Here is an 18,602-nt window from a genome sequence, read left to right as displayed (position 1 = left end):
GGGTAGTAAATGGGCTCAGAGGGTTTCTGAGCTGCTTTTTAAATTTTTTTAAACTGCTCGAAGGGTTTTTCCGCTCAGTAATGTGAGGGTTAATAAGAATGAAGGTTCTGGAATCAGGGCCTATGCCACCCATGGCACAGGTGTCACCCTATTACTTCGTACCTGTCTGAGTGTTCACTGTCCTCAGGCCTCTGCACAGACTGGCAACTGCATCAGTTAGGCTCCTGAATGCTCCAAAGAATCATGTCATCTTGTTTTTGTGTTCTTTAGCATATAAGCCATGTCTAAAAGGCTCTCCTCATCTTCCTTTCTGCAAAGGGAATGGTTCCATCATGATGATAAAAAATAATTGTTGCAAATCTTCCCTGTAGACATGGCAGACATTACTGATTAAGACAAAACTCTTTCCTGCTGATGCGGAATCCTTCTCAACATGGTGTTGAAGACTACTAGCACCAATTGATTAGCAGTGTCATGCATGAAAAAACAACTAAAAGTAAAAACTCATATTTACCCTGCTCTACGCTTGAGGAACCCAAGTCCTTCAACGTTGTTATCTGGGTAGTGGATAGGCGACAGAGAACACAGAAATTTAATAGAGTGAATCATGCCTTGCGTGGGGGACCTTTTATCCGTACCTCTGTTGAGCTATTGGGGGGAGGGGTGGGGAGAGAGGGAGGAACAAACACAAGTCCCATAAAAGTAACAAACAATAATTATTATCACATATTAAATTTAAAAATTCAACAGTTGCCACGCCAACATGAACACTGATGTTGTCATTAATTCAACTGTTATCACATATGCTAGACAGGAAGAAGAAAGAATGCAATAAGGAGAGCCTACAATTAGGTAAACAAAACTTTCCTAGAAATATCCAGCACCCTTCCACTTATATAGTCCCAGCCAGAACTGTGTCACATGACCACCCCTAACTGCTAGGGAAGCTGGGAAATACTGTACTTTAAAAACGAAAGTACAGTAAGTAAGTGCCCCAAATACAATGGGGGTTTCTGTTAATAAGAAAGGGAGACTCGATTCTGGGTGAGTAATTAACCATGTCTGACACAGGCCCTTCTAGTACGCACTTTCATAACAATAACTACTTTTTCCTTAGAATTTAACACAGAGAAAATTATGTACTTGCTCTCTTTGCCACCAGCTTGTGAGCTCTGAGAGAACCGAATATGTGTCTATTTTTTACTGACCATTTTATTTCCAGGAACCAGCTCAGTGTCTGTAACATAATAGGCACTCAAAATATATTTGTTAAAAAAATGAATAAATTCCCACCACACTTTCCTAGTTCAGGCAAGCACCATCTCCTACCTGGGTTACCACATTTCTGCCTAACATCCCAATTAGTCTTCTTGCTCTCACTCTACTGGCTGAGTGATCTCTCTGAAATGATTGTAACCAAGTTAAACCACTCAATAGTCCACTATCACCTTAAGGATAAAGTCTGGTTCCTGAATATGATTTACAAAGACCTTAATGACTTGATACGAATATGTCTTTCCTGCCTCATCATTTGCCTTTCCCTACTTTTCCTCTATTTCTATAGTAACTATTTTTCAGTTCCTCAAAGGAGCCATACTCTCCTTTTTCACTTGAGGTATAATTTACATACAATAAAATTCATTTTGTATACAGTCTTATGAGCTCTGACAAATGAACAGAATCGTGTGACTACACCATAGCCAATATAGAGAACATCTCCATCACTCTCCAAAATTCCCGCACGACTCTTTGTAGCCAACCTCTGTCCCTGCCTCCAGTCCCTGGTAACCTATGATCAGTTTTCTGTCCTTATAAGTTTTCTTTTTTCCAGAAAAACATATAAATAGAATCCTACAGCAAGGAGCCTTTTGAGTCTGGATATTTTACTCAGCGTAATGATTTTGAGATTCATCCATGTTGGAACATGTATTAGTAATATGCTCCTGTTTATGGCTGAGTAGCCTTCCATCGTATAGATGTACCACAGTCTATCCATTTGCTCATTAAAGAGCATTGGCATTGTTTCCAGTTTGGGGTAATTATGAATAAAACCACTATAAGCACTCACACGTAGGTTTTTATATGAATATAAGTGACCATTTCACCTTGGAGTGGGATTGCTAGATTGTATGACAAGCGTACATTTAACTTTATGAGAAACTGCTTTCTGAACTGTTTTCCAAAGATGCCGCAGCATTTGCTTCCCCACGATCTTCTCTGTTAATGCAGGCCCCTTTGCTTGTCTCGTGGTGACTCCACTCATCTCCTTCACTCTGCTGACTCATACTCATACTTCAGATTTCAGCGTGGCTGCTTCCTCTGGGAGTCTTCCCTGATCCCAGCTCTGGGCTGATGCATCTCCTGTGTTCACTCACACTATTGTACATCTCCTCAATTAATGCTGCATAATCTAAAAGAACGTAAAAATAATACTATTTCAGTCTCATTTTGAACTGAGCTTGCAAGATCAGAGATGCCAACTACCCCGACATTCAAAAAGATGTGCTGCACTACCTTAGTAGAATTTATAAAGGAGGTAGACCTTATCTATTTTTTAAACCATGGCTTATCACTCATTCAAGGATATATAAAAGAATGGAGGTTAAAAGTCTGGGAGAAAAAAAAATTCCTTGGAAAAGCAATTTGGAGTGAGGTTACATACTCCTTTCTTCGTGGAGCAAGGAGAAGGTGCTTCCACTTCCCTTCAAGACAAGTGAGAGAGAATTCCAGAAGACTACTTAGACAGCTTGATCTTTGTTTCCTAGTATCTGTGGGAGCACAGCAACTGGTGCCAAATCCTTTTCTGGAAAGGCCTAAAATTGTGAGATTTTGACTAGATAGCTAACTGTGATGGTGGGAAAAGAACTCCACTGGGAAAGTTGTGGGAACCTAGAATTTCTGGAGCAAGGGATGTGTGAGTATTTCTCATGAACCAATTGGGGGCTATATAATAGGTAGCCTTCCTGTACCCATCTTTAAAAGAATTGACAAAAAAATGTACTGCCTGGAAGGGTAATGAGATCTCCAAGAGACTCTGTGTCAAGTGGAGCCTCTCTAGTGGAGATATCACCCCCAGTAAAGGAAGGAGGGGTGCAAGCTCCCCAATGATGATGATGACCACCCACAAATGCACTCCAAAGGATAAATGCAGATCATGGCTGCACAAGCAAGACAGGATCTTTCCTCCCATTTGCTTCATTTTCCTCAGATGAACACCATCAAGCTAGAAGAGACAGCGATATCTAGTGAGAGAGAGGGGTGGGGTATAAATGTTGGGGGCTATTAGATTATAAATAATAAGTAATTTATCCATCCCCTATATTTTGACATTTAGCTTTTGGTCAATTATTTACTACTGTAATTGATGCTACAAACAAACATTTTGGTATACAGATCTTTGTCCATATTTCCTATCATTTTCTTAGACAACATTCCTAGAAGTGGAATAATTGGAACTCAAGATCCTAACAGTTTTGAGACTCTTGAAACATAATTTTTAAATTATAGTCCAGAAAGGTTTATGGTTTACATTCTCACTAGTAATTTATAAGGGTATATACCTTGCTATACCCTCACCAATGAAATTAGTTGTAGGAAAAATCTGTTAAATTGATAAATGCAAATAGAAATATCATTGTTGTTTTAGTTTCAATTATCCATGGGATTAAATTTTGTTGTGTGTTTATTTTCCACTTACATTTTTTCTGGATGACTTGTTGGTTAGTATCTGTTAATGTAATTTTTATTCATAAAGCTGTGTTTTAACCCAGATGAGATGAATTAAGGCAAGAAATGTACTTCTTGATCTTTCTAGGCCTCTTGCTGTCCTGTGTATTTATTTCTGAGAAAAAATTGCATTTTCAAACACAAACAATTGTGTTATTCTATCAATCTTTTTTTAGTGCATATTCCCCCTCCTTGCTGGTCGAGAAAATCAATCCAACAAATTAATGTGTTGGAGAATGGAAAAAAAAAAAATGATGCTTCTGTATGGCAGCCCTTCCTGTCACTTGGAAGTGCATTTTAAATGTTTCAAGGAACATTAGCATGAGTATATGAATGGAGGTCCCCAGAGGGAGAGAGAGAGGAGGAGGAGAGAGGAAGGAGAATATGTGGATGTTCGTGTGAGTTGTGTTGAGGGTAGGGGATATGCAGACAGTTCTTACTTCAATGCTACTCCTGTTCTGCTTCAATCATGGCATTCAGGGACAGAAAAGGGGTAAAGCAAAGCTGAACTTTTCATTTCAGACACAATGTATTTTCCAAGATGTCTGATGAGAGTGCCCTATAAGAAACTACAATTCTCTTGAATTCGATCAAGGAAATAGGAAATAAAGTGGGTTTTATTGGTGGGACCTAGAAAGTGGGGTGAAAAATACAAAGGGGCATGCTTCTTAGTAATCTTTTCTTCTTTATAGGGTCCTTGTTAAATACTTCATTGCAACAAACTTTGCCTCAGCCCAGAAAGACATTGAGTCAAGAAGAAAATAAAAATAGTAATAATCACCTTTACCCAGTGTTACTATGTCTCAGACACTGCTAAACAATTGATCCACACACATTGTCTTATTTAATCCTATGTGAAGCTCATGAGATTAGTGTAATTATTTTGCTAAGTTTATAGAAGAGGAAACTGAGGCTTAGAGATGGTGAGTTACTTACCCAATATCACACAGTAATAAATGGCAGACTTAGGATTTATACTGAGAACATTTACAACTCTAGATCCCATGGTTCTGCACCCTGGGCACACTGCCCAAGCCTGGATCCCACAGGCTATCGTGGCCTCACACTGCCTTGGTCCTTTCCAAACACACCAAACCAGGCCCTCAATACCACCGTTGCAGGACTGTTATGTATTTTGTTATTAATTTTTATCAGGGCTAGCTATATAATTTGAGGGGACAGTGTAAAATGAAAACACAGAGCCAACTGCGGTTGGAGAGGTCAACTTTTCCATCCCATGGGGTTGCCAGCTCAAACCAAAGCAATGGGTGATTCCCAAGAAATTACAACTTCTCCATCAGGAGGTACTAGGTATCTAGAAACAGGGTGGGAAAGAAGTCCCTGCCAAGTCACCTGCTGAATGAGCCACAGGATTGCCAGGTAAGGCTGGGGATGACTGCCTCTTTGCTTTCCTCAGAGATGTTGCGAGATGTGCACCCAAACTTGACCCTCACACAACCATAGCCAGCCCCTGCCAGGGGCAGAGAGTGACGGTAAAATATAGGCCTCCCCACCCCAACCAAAGTGACCAAGTCACCAACTTGGGAGGTGGGAAGGAGCCATAGTGGGATGGGAACGTGGAGGGGGAGGCTGTGATGAGCTCAAGGTACCAGGAGGCAGGGAACAACGGGGAACTGAGAACCCATCCCAGAAAGGAGGTGAGAAGCAGAACTGCATCCTCCATCGTCCCATTAGGTTTCACTTATAAAACATAAATTCAAAGATAAAATTATTAAGTATTTCAAGATGACAATTACATGGAGTTAAATCCCAAGCATAGAGTCCTTCTGAGCACAGGGCTCCTCTGAGCACGGGGCCCTATACAATTGCACTGCGTGGTTGCCTGCTTACGAAGCTCCCCTGGTTTTCATTCTCTGAGTGTAGTCAAGGAGAGAGTGAGAAAGGTGCTTTGTTTAAAGAGACCTTATATTGATCTTACACAGGTTTGTTGTTTTGGTGGGAATCTAGAATAATGGCTAAACGTCTGAGTTTCGATGTATTCAGACATGAACTTGAGTCCCAACTCTTCATACTAGATGATCTGGGAAAAGATTTCATTCTCTCCCAATCTGTGTCTTCCCTTGTAAAAATGGGTTAAAGCACATCTCAAAAATTTGAGCAGCTTGAAAATATAATTTAGATAGAAGATTCAACACAGAGCCTGGCACCTACTATTGTAGTTAATAAATGTTTGCAATTATTATTGATATTTGTGATTCATTCAAATTTCGAAATTTAAGCAAAATATTAGTCACTAAAAATGCTTGTCTCCTGGCTAGTGTATTACCATAGCAGCACATCTAAAATTCCTGAGAAATTTAATTCTCACACTAAAAAAATGCACTGAGCAATAACTAAGTACCAGGCACTCCCTAAGTATGTTATGTTCATTATATTATTCCATTCCCATAACAACTTGTTAAGTAAGTATTGTCAAGCCGTTCTATAAATGAAGAAATTGAAGGTGAGGAAAGTTAAATGAATTCCCAAGATTTAATAGCTCATGAGAGAATGAAGATCCAACCTTCAGTCTGTCTGACTACAAAGTCTATCTTCTTAACCCCTGTTTCTCATCACTGCCTGCACATTTGAAATATTTAAAAACATACTGATGCTGAGGACCCAACTAGATTATTTTAATCAGAACATTGCGGAGCAAGGACAGAGGTAACAAAAAATATATCAATATGCTTCAGGTGATTCTCATGTGCAGCCAAGGTTAAGAACCAACTAGTCTAGATGTTATAATGTGCCTAGAAAGTTCTTGCTTTTAATATACTATGCGTTAAGTCATATTAGCAGGCCATCTTGAATTCATGAGGGGCAAGGGAAACTCCAATCTATTCTTTTTATTTTTTTTTTACCCCAAGAGTATTTTAAGGCAAGCACCAAATAACATCCATTGTAAGAAAGCAAAGTTATTCTTTTTTGCACAGGAAGAAAGAGTTGTTATTGTCATGACCTTGAATAATCTTTTATAGATGGGTGTGGGAGTATGATTTATTTTTTCAAACTCAGAGAAGTAAAAGCATCTGTGTATTGACCTGAAAGAATGTGTGGAAAACATAGGATGAGGAGAAGAATTACCACACAATTTGGATCGGGAAATGTCAGGGTGGGAGGATGTGGGATGATGGAAAAGGAGTGTGTCATGAATACTTCATAAGTGGGCCCCCGCCTCCTTCACATTTGTAAGTGTCATTTATAATGGGATGAATAATAGTGTTAAGATGTGTGCTCTGTGATATGTCCCTCTATCCAAACAAACACAAAGCAGCCCAGATAAAACTATTATCCAAGGCCAGCCATGCAAACCAGAGACGTGGTGTTGATGATTTAAGCCCCAGGCCCAACCGGAGGGTAATTTTCCAGATAATTGCCTCATTTCCTCCACTTTATTCAGAAGAAGGAGGTTTATAAACAAAATCATGAGTCTCTCAAATTTTCTACCCATTAATTTCATTTTTCAGTATACCTTTCCAGAATGACATAAAATCAAGGGATTGATGTTGTGTGCAAAGAGATACAGGTCATGGCTACAGAGAGATGCTTCCATCAATTTAAAACAGGTAAAAACCTGACCAAATCATGTCAAAGGCCACCAAGACAAATGAAACCCTACTGTAAAACTTCCACCATTGTACAATTTGTACATCCCCACATTAAGAAGAAACCTCCAATGATAAGTACGTTAGGGAATTAGGGGCAAGTCTCCGTGGATGACAATAGATATTAGGACAAACTGACATTTGTATCTGGAAAAGAATATCTCCTTTATGTTAAACAAAAGTATCAAGTACATTGGAATTTTGCTCCAACAGCATTAAAAATGGGGCCTAATTCACGACAATAGAGAAGGCATTGGTAAACAGAGCATAGGTTTTTGAGTCAGGATTCGTTGAATTCAATTTTGACTTTTCCACTACTAACAACATATTCTTGGGCAAGTGACTTAATTTATTTGAACTTAATTTTCTTTATCTGTAAAATAGAAATAATAAGCAGCATTCAGGATTATTCTGAAGCTTATAGATGATATTTGTGAAGCAGCAAGTATAATTCACCTAAGAATTCTTCCATCAATGATGATTATCATTCTATTATATTCTTATTGCTAGAAGTTAATCTACTCTGTTAGTATCTTGCCAAGGGCCTATGCTTTCATATCCTGGGACTCAATCATGCATTGTACAATTTCTCTCAGAAGAATACAGTATTACTGCCATAGACAGTAGCCCTGAAGTTAAACCTACCCACTAGGAAAGGAATGTGCTGGGGAAATTGGCCAAACTACAGGCAAAGTCCAGTTCCCAGGAAATATGGCAATAAATAGGCACAATCCTCATAAGTTACCAGCGACAGTCTTAGAGCAGTGAGGTAAGCCAGCAGGTGGGAAAGGGGCTCACCAGGGTGGCTGGTTTACTGTCTTCTAGTTCAGGTAAGACCTCCAAATCCAGGTCCTAGGCAGGTGAACAAAATAGGTTCATAGGATAAAAACCAAGACAGAAGCCCATTTATGAGGCCTGAGATATGACTTAGAATTGAAGAAGTTAGACAACATCCCAACTTTCATCTTCAGGTAGAAGACTTGCTCTAGATACAGCAAAGATAACTTGGTGCAGAATTGCTGTTATTGTTACTATTCAGGCATGATATTTATTCTTCCCTACAAATCCAAGAAAGGAGTTGGCATCTGACCATGACAGATGAGGAAACTATAACTCAGTAAGAGCAAGTAAATTTCCCAAGGCCAGGTAAGCAGATAAGTGAGTTCCAGATCTGATATTTAAATCCAGGTTTATCTGGCTTTTAAAGAAGGGACTGAACCAAGGTTTAGTGAGGGAAAAAAAAAAAAAAAAAACCAGAAAGCAAAAAACAAAAACAAAAACTCCTATTTCAATTCAGAATGGTTCTGGCGGCAAATTGGAACATGCATCTGATGACCAAATGGCTCTTGCTGGGGGAAACCAGATCCTGAGAGCCTGACATGTTATGACAGTTTGGTCTCTAACCCAAAGGACTTCGAAGTCATGCAGCTGCAACTTCTTGATCAGATCAACAGCAGTAGTTTTCACGATTTCCTGTCTCTCATCACTGTTAGGGACCTCTGGAATCTCATGGAATCTAATAGAGTTCATATTTATATATTGTGTAACATTATAGTATAATCATCATGGTTACTGTTTTTTTCAACATAATATTTAGGATGGAGATTGTTCTTGACTCAGTAATGGGGAAGATTCAAATATTGGTATATCCACTAGATTACTTCCTTTTCAGTATAAGTCATTTGCTGATATCCATAGAGCCAAGAGTTTATTTTATTTAGTCTTATTGGGATTTCTGAGCTTTATTTGGAGAACCACTAGAAACATTTCTCTCCCTACCTCACTGTAATTAATATACCATGACATCTCTGGCTCTTCTGTGTGAGCCTTCAGAAGCATGTACAAATGACCAGACGGAGAAGGCTGGAGACTCTTCTCATTGTTCCCTCCAGGAAAGATCAGCAAGGCACTGAATTCCCTTGCAGACTGGAAGAAAAGGAAGTAAGAGGAGTTTAGGTATTCATCATTCCTGTCAAGTTTGGGGTGGGAGGTTTCTTTCTTTTTTTTTTTTTTTAAATGTGTGTTTCTTTTTGTTTTATTTTTTTATTTTTATTATTATTATTATTATTTTTTGAGGAAGATCAGTCCTGAGCTAACATCCATGCTAATCCTCCTCTTTTTGCTGAGGAAGACCTGCTCTGAGCTAACATCCACTGCCAATCCTCCTCCTTTTTTTTTTTTTTTTTTCCTCAAAGCCCCAGTAGATAGTTGTACGTCATAGCTGCACATCCTTCTAGTTGCTGTATGTGGGACGCGGCCTCAGCATGGCCGGAGAAGTGGTGTATCGGTGAGCGCTGGGATCCGAACCTGGGCCACCAGCAGCGGAGCGGGCACACTCAACCGCTAAGCCACGGTGCCGGCCCGGGGTGGGAGGTTTCAAAGAGAGAGGGAAATAGCCTTCCTTACCTCCTCTCCATAATTCTCCTTTTTTAAAGTTCTTAATGGGATTTTGGAAGAGGTGATGGAAAACAAAACCTCTCACCTACTACGCAGAAAATCTGTTCAGAAATGCTAAGGATAAATTCTCTTTAAATATTTTGGAACCGTATTTTATGCCGTGAGAATATCCACTTATTATATTTACCATTCTCTTGTCCATCTTCATCTGTTCAGATCTATAATTCTCATTTTATCTGAGATGTTCTTGAAGGAGTCGTAATTAAATGCAATTATTGTAATTCAATTGGATACCTCCATGTAGAACCTTTTCCTGGTTAGCTCCCCCAACCTCTTCCTACCCTTCTAGTAGCCTGAAAGACTTAAACACATCTGCCAAAATACTTAACTTTCAATCTCAGAAAAATATCTGAATGATGGAAAGTCTAGTTTAAGAGAAAAACTAAAGAGCCATAAAGAATCTACTTTCCATGGTATGCTAAGGGAGGTAAGATGACACCTCACACCAAACAAATAATTTTACAGAATAATTGAGTCATAGGTTATTTCTTTTAGGAAAATATGTTTTCTCCATTTAAAAACATATTGAAGATAGCTATTCTCCATGGTATCCAGCATTAGCAGGTAGATGATTTACAGGAGATGAATTTTCCACTTTGGATGCTGTAGAGTGATAAATTGGTGAAGGCCTCTTGAAATTACAGAGATCATCACATGCACAAATGCACTGAATGCTATTTATGTGTCTTCGTAGCTTGGAAATTTAATGAGGCTGAGATCTGAAGAATAAAAATATTTCCACTACAAAAATGAAAAGAATGTTGGAATGAAATCTAGGTTCATTGCATGTCTAAGATCCCAAGACCCAAACAAAATTTTTCTTCCATAAGATCACACGGAGTAAAAATGAGTCAATGTTCATTAGTATCTTTGTTTAAAAGACATCAAAGGAATGCTGAAAATCTCTCAATTTCACTCTTCTTTCTATCTTCTGTGTAGACATAATATCCTCTACTTTCAGGAAATCTGGAGCATCTTATAAACTGTTGGTACTCCTCATGGAATGTGGATTGTGTAGTTACTGGCCCCGAATGTATAAACTATGAATTAAGTGTCACTTGAATGGAAAATTATTTGAAGAAAGTACACCATGATTCACTTTTAATGAATGCTTTCATACGTCTCTGCAAATGTATTCACCCAAAGAGGTTCTCATAGAAGCAGGCCAAGAAATTATTCTTTCCTGTGATCTTTTATCTAGCAATTTTTAAAGTCAAATAATTCACTAAAGCTAAGAAATTTCCTTTTATTTTTAAGTAGCACACACAGAAATTTCCTGTTCCCAGTTACAATCCTACTGGATAGACAATTAAAATTAAAATATTTTCTAACCCACAAAAGTATGCATTCCACAAAAGACAATGAGAACACTTAATAGAGATTAAAAGCATAAACTAAATGCTTTGTTATTCCACCTCCCTCAAGCTACTAATGTGCACCATATCTCCTTTTAGAAAGTGAGTGCCACCCAATAGCTACTCAAGTAAACTATTGAATTCAAAGACTCTGATTCATTGTTTTTACGGTTCAAGGCTATAGTATTTTCTGATTAAAGGAAAACTACAGATCTTGTGTATAATAAAGACTGAAAAACAATCAAACAAAAATAATCTGTACATCTTGGTTCCTAGCATTTGGGACTGAGCTCAGTGTGGTTGGCTGATGGTTAGGTAACAGTATCAAGGACAGATTTTTGTGCTGTGCCGTTGTAGAGGCCCTTCCCTGCTAATCAGAGAAGTGAAGACTAGTCCAAAAGACAAAGAGCCAGTAGCAAATATTGACCAAAGGGTGCTGTGATCAGCCTTGTGTTAAGGAAGAGAAATTTATGACAACATTTTGTCATTTGGAAAATGGAATAGCATCCAGAGCATTCAGTTATAATTGCAGTTTTTCAAGTGAGAGATGATGAGCGACTAGATTTAACGCAGTGGCATTTGGGATAGACAGGGTAAAATGGATCTAAAAAATCTTTAGATATAGCTGACACTCTATATATTACTTAAATGGGGAGAAGGGGGTATAGCAGAGGTGAGCATCAAGTATGATATGAAATCCCCCGGTTTGGGAGACAGAATCAATAATTTTAAGAGAACAAAGGAGGTAGAGAATGATTAGAAGAGAAGCTCTGTTTTACAGGCACCCAATTTCAGATGCCTGTAATTAAAGATGGCGGCACCACACAGAGAATTGGGCACTTTGTCTTGCATAAAACCAAGTCTGGAATACAGTGCAGAACACTATTTCCTGTCTCTTTTCCCTCCTTTCTCCCTCGGGAAGTTGATGACCAGCCTCAGAGGACGAATCTAATGCCACTGAAGAAGGTGAACTTACGGCTGCAGTTGCACTGTGCGTGCTGAAGAATCTCTACTGTTGTCTCAGTTAGGCTACTTCAGGGCCCCACGTTCAGGTCCATCTTGCCCCGTCCTTCCCCTGAATTTTAAAAAGCTAGGATTGCTCTCTGATCGTATTTCCTTAACCAATATCGCCAGACAGGTACATCTTAGCCATAGAGGCCAGAGAAAGATTCAAATGTCTTATTATGTTGAGTCCTAAAAACCCAGCCACTTACTTTTATACCATTATTGTCATAGTCTGAGAATTTTAAATGCTTTAATTCCAGTGTGGTTGAGTGGAAAGAGTACTGAATTAGTACTGAACTATTTTTGTTCTCAGCAATTTTACTAATGAACTGTGCTATTAAAATTTTGTTTTACTATTTTCTTTCATCCTTTAACAAGTACTTGAACTGCTAGGCACGTAACTTTCTTTATCTTGCCTAATTCTCACAATGGTATTGGTATCCAGTAATTTTTTTTATCTGTGCTTTCTCTGCTTAATTCTCTAGTTGCAGAATGCTGTTCTTTTACTACATAAAACCTAAGTCACCTTCTAGCTCTAAAATCATGAATCTACAACATACCCAGCTGTAGAAGGAAAAATTTCATGGAAAGACAAACTAATTATGTAGACATTTTCATTAAGGAATATGTCTATGTTTGTAGTTTGTAGGATGGAAAATGTGAAAGTTACTCCTCAGCCTTGGGAAGAAGATTATCACGGGCTTCATTTCTGGAAGACTTTGCTGCTGGAGGTGAGATTTTAGAAAACCTTGAAAAAGAGGAGAGAAGGTAGACTTAAAGTAAAAGGTTATTCCAAGAATAACAAATGGCATGAGTGAGAACACAAGTGAGAAAGGCATCGCAGGGGCTGGGCTAGGAGGTGAGAGCACAGACGGAGCAGTGGGCTTTCTGCTCCTCCACACCTTCTGCACGATAATTCATCTGAAAAGGCGAGAGTAGAGGATGGGAAGGAAGAGTGAACAATTACATAGGCAACCTAGTGAAGCCCCAGATTTGATCCTTAGAGTCTGGGCCAAGAAGCACCAATTTTATGGTGTTCATTAAGCTCAAGGGAATAGGTGGGTTCTAAAGGCAGAACTTGGACCATAATATGGTTGGGCAGCCAGAAGGAAGGAGCAGTTATGGGAGATGTACAGAGTCCAAGCGTTAGGGCTCACTCACAGACTCACGTACAGAAGATGTGAAGTAGGCTTCTCCCCCCTCAGAGGGCTGGGTCGCCACGGACTTTGGGGAAAGGAGTTCAGCTGTAGCAAAGGAATACTCTTTACAACAAAATACAACTAGGTTAAAAATAAGTAGATTTTAGGCAGCAGCTTTGGACCAGAAGAACATTTTTGGTGAAGTCCCTTAATCTCCAAGGCCAAGTCTGGGAGTTTTTTAGAAATAAAAAATCTCAGGCCTCACTCCAGACCTACTGGTCTGAATCTGCTTTGAGAAACGCTGTCCTAAACTCTCTTATGTTTAGTTTCCTCATCTGTAAAACTGGGCAATGGCTTTCTTGTAAGGTTATTGTCAGGATTAAATAAAATTAAATTCTCATAGTGTTTAGTAGGGTACTTGGCATCGTGGGTACAAATAATTGGAAGTTAATGTAGTACTATTAATAATAGTAGTATATATCATAGAATTATTTTTTAAAACTAAAAGAAGTGTTGCTGAAAAGACTAGTTAAATCCCACTTCAGAGATGGTCACTTGAATTTCTAATCCATAAACAGATTTGAACTTGCAGGCTACTGATTGTCTGCAAGTATATCTACTTCTAATAGAAACTGACCTGGTGAACGGATTTATTTTGAATGGTGCCTAAATTGGCTGAATTTTGCTGAGAGATTGTTATGACATGAAGTTTCTGAATCATTTTCAGTATCAGTGACTAAGAAAGGGAATTGTGAGCAGAGAAACCAATTGTCAGATTAACACAGTTCTAATATGCAATGCAAATATTATGCTACTGAAATAAAAGTGCAGACCTGCCCTTAATTACTCAAACCATCTCTCCCTGGGACATGAAAGGGTTTGTTTTGTCTCTTAGCTTTAATTTATTCCAACTATTCTTGATCAGGTTTGCAAATGGGTTCAAAAGACCTTTAGGCCTGACAATGTTTTAATCAACCTCAAAATCTTCTTTGCTCTTCCGGCTACATTTTATAAAATGAGTGCATTCTCTACCCCCAGTCCACTTGCGTGTCTGCTTTTCCTTAGTTATGTAAAGAGACAAAGCAATTTTTTAAACACCACAATCTCTATACTAGACCATATCTCCAAAGAGAGCTGTGATTCTGAGGCCCTCACAGAGGAAAACAGTGTTAACATAATGATCATAATTATAGTGACGGTGATGGTGATGACGATAACGATGATGATGCTAACTATAGTAATAATAAGTTCCAATATTTATGGAATGTTTAATTCCATCTTTGGGTTTGGAATACCAACTTTTTTTGGTGTACCCCTATTTTTACCTTTAGTGAGAAACCTCTCCTCTGAATTTCAGAGAAATATATCCAACCGCCTACTCAACATCTCTAACTTGGATGTCCATGGGGCATCTCAAACCTAACCTGCTCAAAGAATTGGTTTCCTATAAATACTGGCCTTCCTATGGTCCTTCCATCTCTGTAAATGGCACCTTCATTCTAACCACCACTAAAATGCTTTCTTTCACATCCCATTCCATTCATCAGAAGAACCTGCTATCTCTGTCAGTCTGACATTAGTAACCATGCTCTTTCCCACTGTGTAATTGCGCTTTGCAGGAGGAATTATTAATGATGTCTTTTATGCCATTGAGATATCAAAATAGTTTCTAATTTTAATATGTATGGAACCCACTGAAGAATGGAAGTGTCTACTAGTCACAATTCATAAAATGGAAAATGTAATATACAATGTGTAAATAAAGAGTTAGTAATTAACGATAGGACAAAGAGAGAAAATTCATAAAAATTAGGCTTTAAAAATTGTCTTTAGGCCCAAAATGATGTGTATGTGTGTTTATCTTTTGTGTGTGCACATGTGTATAGTAGTAAAAAAGCATATAAGTATATCTGAATTCAACAATACCTCCCAATGACAAGCGTTTAATAAATATTTAATGCATGTCCGGTACTATGCATTAAGAGAATGGAAATACAAAGATGAATAAGACAAAGTCTACATCCTCAAGGAACTCTTATTCTAGGAAGAGAGTTAGGGAGAGAGTTTCAATAATCATTGACTCAATTGCCCAAAATTACTGTAACTATAATTATGTAGAGCACTATTCACCTAGTGGGAGCAATCCAAATGAATAAGGAAATAAATAAAATTTATATGGTGTCTTAGCAAACCGAACCTCCATAAGCAACACCAAACATCACAGGGCTTATGATTTACCAAGTACCATAACTGTTCGTATGAAGAAAATGAACAACAGAAACTTGTAAATGGCCAAGGAATTGTTTTTTTTTTAAATCTCCACATACCTGATGTAGCTATGTTGTGCTACAAAATGCTACCTCACGGTGAAAGAGTTTCTAGAACTGATGTTAAAGCCTCTGTTAGGTTATTTCCTAAGAGTGTCTGTGTATTTGGGTGATCCATCCTTTAAAGACACGAACATTGCATTGGGTTATTCCAGTAAATCAAGTAAGCTACTGAGTGATATAGTGCTGGGAGCACTAAACTTCTTGTGAGTTTAATTTAGGAACGACACAGGAAAGATGGAGCACAAGAACACAAGCCAAGCTTTGGAAGCTTTCCTCACATACTCAGTTGTGTTTAAAGATAAATTTATTATCACTGACAAGAAAATGCTTCTACTAAAATGCAATCATCATGGAAACTAAACATAGCCATAACCCAAAGCAGCTGTTTACAATAAATAACATATATCTGTCAAATATTGTTGAGGACCTACTATGTGTTAGATATTCTGACAGAAAGAAGGGATACAAAGATGAAAAGACTTGGTCTCGGTCATCCAAAAGTGAACAGATTAGTGACAAATACATTCTTGAACAATCAATTAACGCACAAAATACTTACTTGGATGAGTGTAGGTACAAATGCTACAGATAGGAGTCTTCCTCAAAGATACAGTGAAGCAGAATTTGAAAAGTGGAAAGCAGTTAAGCCAGCAGACAAGTGATAGGAGCGGGTGATGCAGAAAAAGAGCAGAATTTTTAAAGGCATAGAGTACTGGAAAATTTGCCGAGGAAGCAATTTCTCTGCTTCCTAACATCTAGCCATCCTTTTTAACTGTTGCATAATTATGGCATTTAGCAGAATTTTTAGCCACTGGACAGTCAGAATGATTTGTCTTGGTATGTCTTGGTACCAACGTCTTGGTAAACAGAGTGGAATGAAATCTCAAGCAATCTCAAGAAATCTTCTTAGTCCCCGACTATGTAGACAAAGCTACAGTTTCAGTAGTCCATCAGTCCCACCTTATCTGTGGGGAATACCTTTCAAGACCCCCAGTGGATGCGTGAAACCATGGATAGTACCGAACCCTATATATACTATGTTTTTTCTCATACATACATACGTATGATAAAGTTTAATTTATAAATTAGGCACAGTAAGAGATCAACAACAATAACTAATAATAAAATAGAACAATTATAAAAATATACTGTAATAGAAGTTACCATAGATCTTGGTAACCTCAACATAGGATTCTTTTCTTTCCTTATTTAGTTGAGAACTTTCACCTTTTTACTTAAAGGAAGCAGTTTTCGGCTTCTCTTTGGTGTATCCGAATTGCCAGCATCACTACTCTTGTGCTTTGGGGCCATTATTAAGTAAAATAAGGGTTCCTTCAACACAAGCACCACAATATCACAACAGTCAACCTGATAACCAAGATGGCTACTAAGTGACTGATGGCGGGTGGCGTATACAGCAGGGATCCGCTGGACGAAGGGATGAGTTGTCCTATGTGGGATGGAGCAGGACCCTTGAGATTTCATGACACAACTCAGAACGGCATGCAATTTAAAACTTATGAATTGTTTATTTCTGGAATTTTCCATTTAATATTTTCGGACCATGGTTGACCGCAGGTAACTGAAACTGCAGAAAATGAAACTGCAGATACAGGGGGACTACTGTAATATCTATTTTTATATCATAGATATTATAAAAGGTGATTATTCTTAGAAATACGATTTTCATTATTTTTGTAGATTGTTGAATCTAAAGGACATAAAAGAACAATTCTGATTTAAAAAAAATCTCTTAACAACTTATGTGCATTTTATGAATTGATTTTTCATTTATTTATTAAGACCACAGACTTCTACTGAAAGCTTACCAGATATCAACCACTGTGCTAGACTCTGGAGATACAGAAATAAATAACACACAGCCTCAGCCCCAAGGCTCAAAGTCTAGTGGGATTTTCAGATACATTTAAACAAACATTTATAAAATAGTGTGACCAATGCAAGAACAAAAGCAAATGGGTAACAAGCAGGAACAAAGGTGATCTAACAAGAATGGACAAATATGGGGGTCTAGTGAAATGTGACCTACATTTCTTCTTCAAAGCTTCTGAACGATGAGAAAGTTGTTCTAGGCTACAAAACAGCATAATAATAAACATATAGAAGGTGTAAAATGTCACGGATTGTTAGGGAAGTTCCATATAAAATTTGCTGTGCTGGACTATTAGGAAGCCTGCTATGACCCAAGATGTCAGTAATGACTTAAAATTTACTTACGCTTGCAATATTTCATGTTCTTTTTGTCTTCACTGACCATCTCCTCTCAGCCAAGTAGCTGGATTGCATCGTAGGCTGCTTTATGTGGCTCTGGGCTCTTTAACGTGCAATAAAGGAGCAATGCTTTTTGATACAGTTGAACAGCTGCTGTTAAGAACAAGATTAACAAATGAGTCAAAATGTGCTGCTGAGGGTTAGTTAATGCATTATATCAGTGTTAATTAAGGTATTATTAAAAGGTTGACTGTTGCCTCTCACATTCCTAGAATTTACACACACATTTCATTAATCTTTGCCCTCTCTGTGGGATAAGGCACTGCACCTGTTCTTCTTCATGAGCAGAGTATTGCCTGCCAGATAGCTGGTGCTCAGCTCCAGGCAGGCATGGATGACATGTGGCAGATCAAAGAGAAAACATCCCAGAGTTTGGTAGGGATTTTACTTTCCACTTATTTTGGTAATGCACTGGGGCCTTTTCTTATTGCTTATCTGAGTAGAATTGTAAGATATACTCATTAAATTCTTTCTACCAATGATGTCCTCATCAATATCAAACACACATTTTGTGTCACAGGCATATTCTCCAAGATTTAGATACTCAAATATGTGACAAGAGTACAAGTGTGGGAAAATGTCTCTGTTTTACACCATGGAAAATATGGCTGAGTGAAGAAAATAATGAAAAAGAGAAGTAAAATATTATTGGGGCTGGCAAAGTACAGTATCATGTGCAGAGATATTTGG

The 18,602-nt window shown here is 38.2% G+C and overlaps 1 long non-coding RNA gene across 1 annotated transcript; it reads right to left on the bottom strand.

The window, feature by feature from the left end:
- Positions 1-515: 515 nt before the first annotated feature.
- On the bottom strand, positions 516-17,998 carry LOC131408147 (uncharacterized). The gene is made up of 3 exons (XR_009220700.1): positions 17,859-17,998; positions 2,106-2,410; positions 516-557 (listed from the first exon to the last, which is right to left on the bottom strand). It is a non-coding gene; the product is annotated as an uncharacterized LOC131408147 (long non-coding RNA).
- Between the last annotated feature and the right edge of the window lie 604 nt (positions 17,999-18,602).

The sequence above is a fragment of the Diceros bicornis genome, chromosome 7 (genome assembly GCF_020826845.1).
Source record: "Diceros bicornis minor isolate mBicDic1 chromosome 7, mDicBic1.mat.cur, whole genome shotgun sequence".
NCBI lineage: Eukaryota > Metazoa > Chordata > Mammalia > Perissodactyla > Rhinocerotidae > Diceros > Diceros bicornis.
The sequence above is the reverse complement of the archived record's forward strand: the minus strand, read 5'-3'. Positions and strand labels throughout refer to the sequence as shown.